General features: G+C 48.7%; 4 non-coding genes across 4 annotated transcripts; 1 reads left to right on the top strand and 3 right to left on the bottom strand.

The window, feature by feature from the left end:
* Nucleotides 1-5,711: 5,711 nt before the first annotated feature.
* Nucleotides 5,712-5,802, bottom strand: TRNAR-UCU (transfer RNA arginine (anticodon UCU)). The gene is given in 2 exon segments: nucleotides 5,712-5,747; nucleotides 5,766-5,802. It is a non-coding gene; the product is annotated as a tRNA-Arg (tRNA).
* Nucleotides 5,803-6,541: 739 nt separating this feature from the next.
* On the bottom strand, nucleotides 6,542-6,632 carry TRNAR-UCU (transfer RNA arginine (anticodon UCU)). The gene is given in 2 exon segments: nucleotides 6,542-6,577; nucleotides 6,596-6,632. It is a non-coding gene; the product is annotated as a tRNA-Arg (tRNA).
* A 1,106-nt stretch (nucleotides 6,633-7,738) lies between these two features.
* TRNAR-UCU (transfer RNA arginine (anticodon UCU)) lies at nucleotides 7,739-7,829 on the bottom strand. The gene is given in 2 exon segments: nucleotides 7,739-7,774; nucleotides 7,793-7,829. It is a non-coding gene; the product is annotated as a tRNA-Arg (tRNA).
* A 1,874-nt stretch (nucleotides 7,830-9,703) lies between these two features.
* Nucleotides 9,704-9,794, top strand: TRNAR-UCU (transfer RNA arginine (anticodon UCU)). The gene is given in 2 exon segments: nucleotides 9,704-9,740; nucleotides 9,759-9,794. It is a non-coding gene; the product is annotated as a tRNA-Arg (tRNA).
* The last annotated feature ends 474 nt before the right edge of the window (nucleotides 9,795-10,268 follow it).

The following is a 10,268-nucleotide window of genomic DNA, read 5'->3' as shown; positions in this document are numbered from 1 at the left end:
GCAGCAAGAGCAGCAACAGCAGCGGCAGCAGCAGCAAGAGCAGCAGCAGCAAGAGCAGCAAGAGCAGCAGCAACAGCAGTAACAGCAGCAGCAAGAGCAGCAGCAGTGACAGCAGCGGAAACAGCAGCAGCAGCAACAGCAGTAACAGCAGCAGCAAGAGCAGCAGCAGCAGCAACAGCAGTAACAGCAGCAGCAAGAGCAGCAGCAGCAGCAGCAACAGCTGCAGCAGCAAGAGCAGCAGCAGCAACAGCTGCAGCAGCAGCAGCAAGAGCAGCAGCAGCAGCGGCTGGGTTTGCAGGCAGCCACGTGTCGACTGAAACTCCGAGTTTGATGGCAACGCAGTCGAAGTCGCGGCGTGGTTCTCGGCCGTGAGTTTCGGGAAAGTGTTTCTGCTTGGGTGCACTTTGACGAGAAGTCACGATGAACTGGGGGGGGAGGAGGAGGAGGATGAGGGGGGGCAGCTAACTCACTTATCAAGAGTGTACCCCAAAAGGCATGCGGATGCTCAGAGGGAGCGCAGAGCTGCTCGACTCATTCTCGAACGCGTGCCGACCCCACCCCACTCCCCATGCGCCTCCCTCTGCGTTCGAGAATGATGCGGGCGTTTGAACTTTACAAAGTGTCCCTGCCTCTCTCTCTCGCTCTCTCTCTCGCGTGGCGTCGTGATGGAAATTGGGGATTGGTGAAGTATGGCAAGAAAGTTGGCTGAAGATGATCAACTCTTTTTATTACACTTGCATACCCATACAGCCGTAGGCTCGCACAGAGAGCCATAGACCCGCACAGAGAGCCATAGACTCGCACAGATGGTCATAGACTCGCACAGAGAATCATAGACTCACACAGAGACCCATAGACTCGCACAGAGCCATAGACTCACGCAGAGACCCATACAGCCATAGGCTCGCACAGAGAGCCATAAACCCGCACAGAGACCCATACAGCCATAGGCTCGCACAGAGAGCCATATACTCACACAGAGACCCACAGACTCGCACAGAGAGCCATAGACTCACGCAGAGATCCACAGACTCGCACAGAGAGCCATAGACTCACACAGAAACCCATAGACTCGCACAGAGAGCCATAGATTCACACAGAGACCCACAGACTCGCACAGAGACCCACAGACTCGCACAGAGAGCCATAGACTCGCACAGAGAGCCATAGACTCATGCAGAGACCCACAGACTCGCACAGAGAGTCATAGACTCACACAGATACCCATAGACTCGCACAGAGAGTCATAGACTCATGCAGAGACCCATAGACTCACGCAGAGACACATAGACTCACACAGAGATCCACAGACTGGCACAGAGTCATAGACTCACACAGAGACCCATAGACTCGCACAGAAAGTCATAGACTCATGCAGAGACCCATAGACTCACGCAGAGACCCACAGACTCACACAGAGAGCCGTAGACTTGCACAGAGAGCCACAGACTCGCACAGAGACCCACAGACTCGCACAGAGACCCACAGACTCGCACAGAGAGCCATAGACTCACACAGAGACCCACAGACTCGCACAGAGAGCCATAGACTCACACAGAGACCCACAGACTCGCACAGAGAGTCATAGACTCACACAGAAACAGACTCACAGAGACCCATAGACTGACACAGAAATCCATAGACTCGCACAGAGGCTCATATACTCACACAGAAACAAACTGACAGAGACCCATAGACTCACAGAGACCCATAGACTGACACAGAAACCCATAGACTCACACAGAGACCCATAGGCTCGCACAGAGACCCACAGACTCAGACAGGCCCATATACTTATATAGAGACTCGGACCCACAGAGACTCATGCAGCTGCAGGGGCCCATATAACTCATGGAGAGACCCACAGATTCGCACAGAGATCCATAGATAGTATAATGCCCCATAGACTCACTGATAGACCCATACATAGTATAAAGACCCATAGACTCACTGAGAGACCCGTACATTGTATAGTGACCCATAGACTCACTGAGAGACTCAGACTCACATAGAGACCCATAGATAGTATAATGACCCATAGACTCACTGAGAGACCCATAGACTCACATAGAGACACATGGATTGTATAATGACCCATAGACTCACTGAGAGACCCGTACATTGTATAGTGACCCATAGACTCACTGAGAGACCCACAGATTGTATAATGACCCATAGACTCACTAAGAGACTCAGACTCACATAGAGACCCATAGATAGTATAATGACCCATAGACTCACTGAGAGACCCATACATTGTATAGTGACCCATAGACTCACATAGAGACCCACAGATAGTATAAAGACCCACAGACTCACTGAGAGACCCATAGACTCACATAGAGACCCATATATTGTATAATGACCCATAGACTCACTGAGAGACCCATACATTGTATAGTGACCCATGGACTCGCGTAGAGACCCACTTCGGTTCTGCAAATCTTGCAACAAAAACAACAGCCTGCCTATCAAACCAACAGCGGCCTCTGGACCTTGACCTATGGACACAGTGGCGATTGAAGCGTGCACACTCTGCACATCGTGACATCGTCATCGCAAAGCGATTCCACCCCCCCACGTGCAACCGTCATCAACCGTGGTCAGTCCACTGCTGGATGAAAGCCTCCGGTTGCGTACGGTGCGAAAGAAGTTCTACGTCACAGCACGTGACGTGTCCTAGCCACGCCCCCGCCCCACTGCTATGACGTACGTTCTCTAAAGCACGTGTTCCTCTCTTCCCACACGTACACCCCCCCCCTTCCCTGTTAAATGTAACAGGTTCCGGAGACACTTGTAGAGGCAACTTCTTTATTACAATCCAACAGCACTCCAACAGTCCTGATACTCTGTAACAACTCCCAGGTACACAGCCTAGGTACACAGCCTAGATACTCTACTCTGGCTACGCTCTGGAACTCGCCCTCACAAGGACGTAGAGTCGGGAGTTCCAGAGTCCCACCACTGGCCCTCACAGCGTCCCAGGGTCCTGAGATGGCTGGTCTTGGGTCTTGGGTCTTGAGCTACAACTGGCCCTGATCGTCCAGGGAGCTGCCCTTTTATGCCTAGTCCCCAACGAGGGGTGGGGCCGTGTGCGCCCCCAGATATCCCACAGAGCACACACTGCCCCCCCCGTTGGTGGCGCCAAGAGGCTTAAGCGCCTGGCCCGCTCAGGGTCCCAGAGCCCCCAGCAGCCCCTCCCTTCTTATGTCACTACACCTGTGTAGCCTTAACAGACTATAGAGCAGGGGTGTCCAAACTTTTTGCAAAGAGGGCCACATTTGATAAAGTGAAGATGCCCGGGGGCCAATAGATCCTTTTGACATTGTTTTAACCACAAAAGTTACGTGGAAATACACACTGTTACAAAACAATTTTCATTGTCACAATTACCTTTATTTTTCAAACGACAATGTAACCAAATATAAGCCACTCAGGCAGACGGAAACAACTCTAAAAACGCAATTCTGCCTTTCATTCAGTCAGATAACATTGAACAAACTGCATATAGAATACCTTAAATTTCCATGAGTTTTATGATGTATTTATTCTGACAGAGCTGGCGAGCCATAAATAACACATTATAAGACCGAAGCTGCGGGCCGTATGAAATCTGCCCGCGGGCCGTGATTGGCCCGCGGGCCGGATTTTCGACATGCCTGCTATAGAGGCAAGTGCTGCTAAGCTGTGAAGGCCGGCATGGCACACGAGGGGGGTTGGGTGGTCAGCTAGCACCACGCCCGGCCGCCTTTGTCTCCAGAGTTGCAGTGGGGTCTGTTGCAGTGGGGGTCTCCGCCTGATGTCGAGAGGAACGTGTCTTTAATAAAGTGCCATGTCAAGATTCGTGTGTCAAGTCGTCTTTAGCCTGCAGTGTGAATGGACCAGTGGCCACGGGAGGTAATGGCAGGGGAGTCAGCCTGCAGTGCGAATGGACTAGTGACCACGGGAGGTAATGACTGGGGAGTCAGCCTGCAGTGCGAAAGGGACTGGTGGCCTTGGGAGGTAATGACAGGGGAGTCAGCCTGCAGTGCGAATGGACCAGTGGCCACCTGAGGACGGCTGCTTGCATTGTGGCCGAAACGTCGTGAGAATTATTTTATTATGTTTTATTTTTATTCTTATTTTATTTCCATTCTACGTATTTTTAAATATTGTATTACCTTCTGCGTTTTCGAAAGCGCCCCCCAATGGCCAGAAGCGTCATGGCACCACATCAGAGCTACCTCGATGTTTAAAGAAAACTTCCCCTCCACGGTGTTAAACGTTTCTGAATATTTCTTGAAACGACACATTTGCTGCCTATTGTGCAGAAGGTGCCTGATGCCATGCTTGTACCAGTTGAAAGGGTAAAAACCTATTACTATATTTTGCCACTGGTAAAGGAGATGTCTCATAGTGTAAATGCTTACCCCGAGCTCTCAATACTCTGATATTGCGCTGTCTTTGAGTTGTACGCATTTTGGCGTCATCTGGTCCAACACCAATGGAGACTAGGCTCTAAGAAAAGCTGTCTCGGGTGTGGACCAATCAACTTCAAGGACAGTGCATATCATTATCATCATCAGAGTTGTTTCTTTTTGTTTGCATTTTGACTGCTTGTGTTGTGGTTATTGCAAACATGATGCCTTGTATAAAGGTGTCAGTTTTTGTACCAGTTGAAAGGGTAAAAACCTATTACTATATTTTGCCACTGGTAAAGGAGGTATCATAGTAATGCCATGTTGTTCAGTATTTCAGAATGCCGCATGCTCACGTGTCCAGCCCACATTTTTATCATGCGGTTTTAAAGACGTGTGTTGTCTATAATTAAGTAAATACTGACCAGGAACAACCTTAGGGAAGGTTCTGTGGTAGAGGGAAACTGGTGCGGTTGGAAAGCCACAGCTTTAAATTGTATCTGGAAGTAAAAAAACAACCTTATCCTACGACATCAGCAAAGCCATGCCCCCAGAGGTCGCAATCGGGTACCCGATACCCGGCTACCCGTGCCCGGCCGGGTACGGGTACGGGTACCCGTTTGCGACCCTGGTGCGGCCGGGTACGGGTAAGCCGTGAGTCACTGGTGAGTAACCGTTTGTCACTCATTTCCCAACGTCTTGTCTCTTCTCACAATTCAAGTTCCTAGAATCAACCCACCCGCGCCTGCAACATGGCTTCATCCCAGAGGTCGCAATCAGGTACCCAATACCCGTACCCTACCCGTACCCGGCTGGGTACGGGTACGGCCGGGCACGGGTACCCGTTTGCGATCTTGGTGCGGCCGGGTACGGGTAAGGAATCAAAACCCGTTTGCGACCTCTGCATGACCCACAACAGAGTCAATCAGATTCAGTTGCGATATCGTTTGCACGCGCATAGACACGCAGTGTTACCAACAAAAAAGGCTTATTGCGTAACCTGACTCAGACATGGAAATGTTATCGGCACTTTAACGAAAGCAATTTAAAAACTACGAAGCAAAACAGGGATAACACACATGATGTGGCCTGCCTCTCCTAGCCATTTGCTCAACCGCATGCATCCATTATCCTTTCTGGTGATAAGATGTTCAGACACCAAATAGATACCTGTTTTGCATTGGCAAATCTATCAGCAAGATTGGTGATACCCTTGCTTTTATTGGAGAACCACAGCGCCCCCCAATCAACCTGAGTGCTTGTTTTGGTTCGTATTTTTGTTCGTATTTTTTTATTATTATTTATTAAAATATCCGACCCCGGCAGGACTCGAACCCGCAACCTTTGAATGTCAGCCACAAGTTCCGCTAGAAGTCCAACGCGCTATCCATTGCGCCACGGGGCCCACCTGTTGCACTAACCAGGTATGTGGAAATATCCTCCTGTTTCGTTGCAAACGAACACCTCACGGACACGCACCACGCACACACGACATCTCCACTCTCACGATAACACGCATCAATCACACGCGCGGGTCAGGGGTTAAAGGGCAGTGACGTCACCCGGACCAGGCGTGCCCGGCGCGGATGTGTATTGGGAGCGAGGGCGGAGATGGAGGGGTTAAAAGGGGCTGTGGGATGTGTGTTCGGGGTTGGTTTTGGAACAAGTGTTGCTGTGCGTTGGAGAAATAAAGAAGTGCATTAACCATTCTCCGACTCCTCTTCAAATGCACTAACAGACTAAAGTTTGAATATTAAATCAGACTCAAGAACGCCATTAAACATTGCACTATGGTTTAAGATGAAATCGGACGCAAAAATCAATAACAATCGTAATACTTACAACATCATCAAAGACACCTTTGTTCAATGGATGTATTTTCGTATTTGGCAACGCACGGTCCTGTCGAATCATTTCTAATCGATGCATTGGCAAGCAACACTGCGATCGAGTAACGATGTGCCACCTTCCCCATTTAGTTTTCATGAAAAATAAGATAAAGCTTTTAACCCTTTCTGGTGATAAGATGTTCACACACCAAATAGATACCTGTTTAGCATTGACAGAATCTATCAGCAAGATTGTTGATTCTCTCGCAGCCTGTTTTGTTTCGTATTTTTTTTTTTATAATTTATTAAAATATCCGACCCCGGCGGGACTCGAACCCGCAACCTTTGAATGTCAGCCACAAGTTCCGCTAGAAGTCCAACGCGCTATCCATTGCGCCACGGGGCCCACCTGTAGCAGTGGCCAGGTATGTGGACACATCCTCCTGTTTCGTGGCAAACGAATCGTTCTAGCATGTTCTGGCTATCTGCCTGATGATGCTGGTTGTAATTACTGGCGAAACGTCGTACTCAGATTGTAAATCTTCTTGGTTCTTTCGGTAAAGTCACGTAGAATGGAAATAATACAATAATAAAAATTAAACATAAAATACAATTTTCACGACGTTTCAGCCACAACGCAAGCAGCCGTCCTCAGGTGAAAAACAGGTCTTAGAGTCGCGGCATGTTGTTCACCTGAGGACGGCTGCTTGCGTTGTGGCCGAAACGTCCTGAGAATTATTTTAAAATGTTTTATTTTTATTATTTTATTATTTCCCTTCTACGTGACTTTACCGTAAGAACCAAGAAGATGAATCCCTGCAGTCACGAAAGCTTTAAATCGAAATTCAGATTGTAAATGTTGTGGATTTGCCCTCCAACCTAGCAGATGAACCCCTTCCGATTGTAAATGTTGTGGATTTGCCCTCCAACCTAGCAGATGAACCCCTTCCGTCTGAACTCTACAGAACGCCACGAGACTGGGAGGATGATTCCCCGAATCTGTCTGTCCTCCTGATGATGCCAGTTGCAATTGCTGGCCAAATGTCGTCCTTTTTTGTAAATATTGTGAATTTGCTCTCCAACACACAGGTGTGCTGTACGAGTAACGAATTGGCACGTTCTGTTTACGTGACAAACCTTACTAGTTGGCTGTGTCAGGTGGTGGTGGATTTCACAACATATTTATATTTACGCGACCCAATTCCAATCCCACCCAAAAAAACCTTTATTATAAATGACATTGGTCGCGAAAGGCTATGTGTTAAACGTGAGATGATGTATTAGAGGTCAGAAAGTATATTCATTGATAAAATATCTGACCCGGGCAGGACTCAAACCCGCAACCTTTGAATATCAACCACAGCTCCAGCTAGCAGTCCAACACACTATCCGTTGTGCCACGACCCAAAGCCTGCTTTTATTGGGGAACCACATCGCCCTCACCAATCAACCTAAGTGCGTGTTTTGGGTCGTATTTTGGTTCGTATTTTTTCTATAATTTATTAAAATTTCCGACCCCGGCGGGACTCGAACCCGCAACCTTTGAATGTCAGCCACAAGTTCCGCTAGAAGTCCAACGCGCTATCCATTGCGCCACGGGGCCCACTTGTAGCAGTGGCCAAGTCTGTGGACACATCCTCCTGTTTCGTTGCAAACGAATTGTTCTGGCATGTTCTGGCGATCTGCCTGAACACGTTCCTTCGGAGTGGGCAGGTAGGAACTTGGTTGGACAGCCCATTCGTGCACGACAGAAAGCTCGCGGTCACGTGATGCATTTCAACCAATCCGGGAGTGTACATGTTTGGGACGGGCTATGCACAACAGACAAATAATCCCTGGTGGGCAGTGTGGAACTGTTGTTCCTTCCTGTATAATGCTGGTTGTAATTACTTGTGAAACGTCGTACTCAGATTGAGAATGTTGTGGATTTACCCTCCAACCCAGCAAATGAACCCTTTCCGTCTAAAATCTACAGAAAGCCACGAGACTGGGAGGATGACTCCCTGAATCTGGCTGTCCGCCTGATGATGCCAGTTGCAATTACTGGCCAAATGTCGTCCTTTTTTGTAAATATTGTGGATTTGCTCTCCAACACACCGGTGTGCTGTACGAGTAAAGAATGGGCACGTTCTGTTTACGTGACAAACCTTACTAGTTGGCTGTGTCAAGTCGTGGTGGATTTAACGACGTACTTATATTTACGCGACCCAACCCCCCCCCAAAAGAAAACCTTTGTGGTCGCGAAAGCCTATGTGTTAAACGTGATATGATGTATTAGAGGTCAGAAAGTATAATCATTGATAAAATATCTGACCTGGGCAGGACTCAAACCTGCAACCTTTGAATATCAACCACAGCTCCAGCTCGCAGTCCAACACACTATCCATTGTGCCACGACCCAAAGCCTGCTTTTATTGGAGAACCACAGTGCCCACCAATCAAACCTTTGTGCGTGTTTTGGGTCATATTTTTATTTATTTATTAAAAATCCGACCCCGGCGTGACACGAACCCACAACCTTGGAATGTCAGCCACAAGTACCGCTAGAAGTCCAACGCGCTATCCATTGCGCCACGGGGCCCACTTTTAGCAGTGGCCAAGTCTGTGGACATATCCTCCTGTGTCGTTGCAAACGAATTGTTCTGGCATGTTCTGGCTATCTGCCTGAACACGTTCCTTCGGAGTGGGCAGGTAGGAACTTGGTTGGACAGCGCATTCGTGCACGACAGAAAGCTCGCGGTCATGTGACGCATTTCAACCAATCCGGGAGCGTACATGTTTGGGAGGGGCTATGCACGACAGACAAATAATCCCTGGTGGGCACCAAACTTAATTAGGGGCCGTCCATAAATGATGTCACGCACATAGGGGGAGGGGGGGGATCAGACATTTGTGACGATGTGTGACGAGGGGGGGGGGGGTTGAGAAATGTGACGTCACGTCAAAATGTGCAACTTTAAATAAATATAGACAACACGTTCTACTGAATTAAAATTACTTTTTAAACACATTCCTGCGGAGGGAGCTGGTAGGATCGTTGGGTTGCTCGGTCAATTGCCAGGGTCAACGGCGGCGTGGTGTATTCCACAAATATGGCCGACTGTGAGGGCAGGCACAAGCCGGCGTGAGTAGGTTAAACGTTGGGTTTTATAAGGGCACCACGGGGTGACCAGCCTCTCCCCACCCAGCCCCACCCCTCCCACCCCCCACCCAGCCCCACCCTCTCCACCCAACCCCTAACCACCTTCCCCACCCAGCCCCTCCCCACCCTCCCCACCGAGCCCCTCCCCACCCAGCCCCTCCCTCCCCACCCAGCCCGTCCCTGCACGACGGACGGACGGACACAATAATCCCCTGTGGGCTGGTGTAACCAGGAGGTTCCTACCAGTATCAGGCAGATAGCCAGAACATGCCAGAACAATTCGTCTGCAACGAAACAGGAGGATATGTCCAGAGACTTGGCCACTGCTCCATGTGGGCCCCGTGGCGCAATGGATAGCGCGTTGGACTTCTAGCGGAACTTGTGGCTGACATTCAAAGGTTGCGGGTTCGAGTCCCGCCGGGGTCGGATATTTTAATTAATTGAAAAAAAATACGAACCAAAATAGGAACCAAAACACGAAATAAGGTTCTCCAATATCACCAATCTTGCTGATAGACTAAGCCAATGCAAAACAGGTATCTATTTGGTGTGTGAACATCTTATCACCAGAAAGGGTTAAAACCTCGTCTTCTTTTTCATGAAAACTAACGGGGGCCGTTTCACATCGTTACTCAATCGCAGTGTTGCTCGCCAATGCATCGATCAGAAATTATTCGCCATTGAACAAAGGTGTTTTTGATGATGTTGTTAGTATTACGATTGTTATTGATTTTTGCGTCCGATTTAATATTAAACCATAGTCTGTTATATTTTTGGTTCTTTCGGAAAAGTCACGGAGAAGGGAAATAATAAAATAATATAAATAAATAAAAATTCTCACGACGTTTCGATTGCAACACAAGCAATCATCATCAGGTGTGAAAACCACAGCAAGAACAT

The sequence above is a fragment of the Lampetra fluviatilis genome, chromosome 61, assembly GCF_964198595.1.
Source record: "Lampetra fluviatilis chromosome 61, kcLamFluv1.1, whole genome shotgun sequence".
NCBI classification, from domain to species: domain Eukaryota; kingdom Metazoa; phylum Chordata; class Hyperoartia; order Petromyzontiformes; family Petromyzontidae; genus Lampetra; species Lampetra fluviatilis.
Note: the sequence above shows the minus strand (reverse complement) of the source record. Positions and strands in the feature narration are given on the sequence as shown.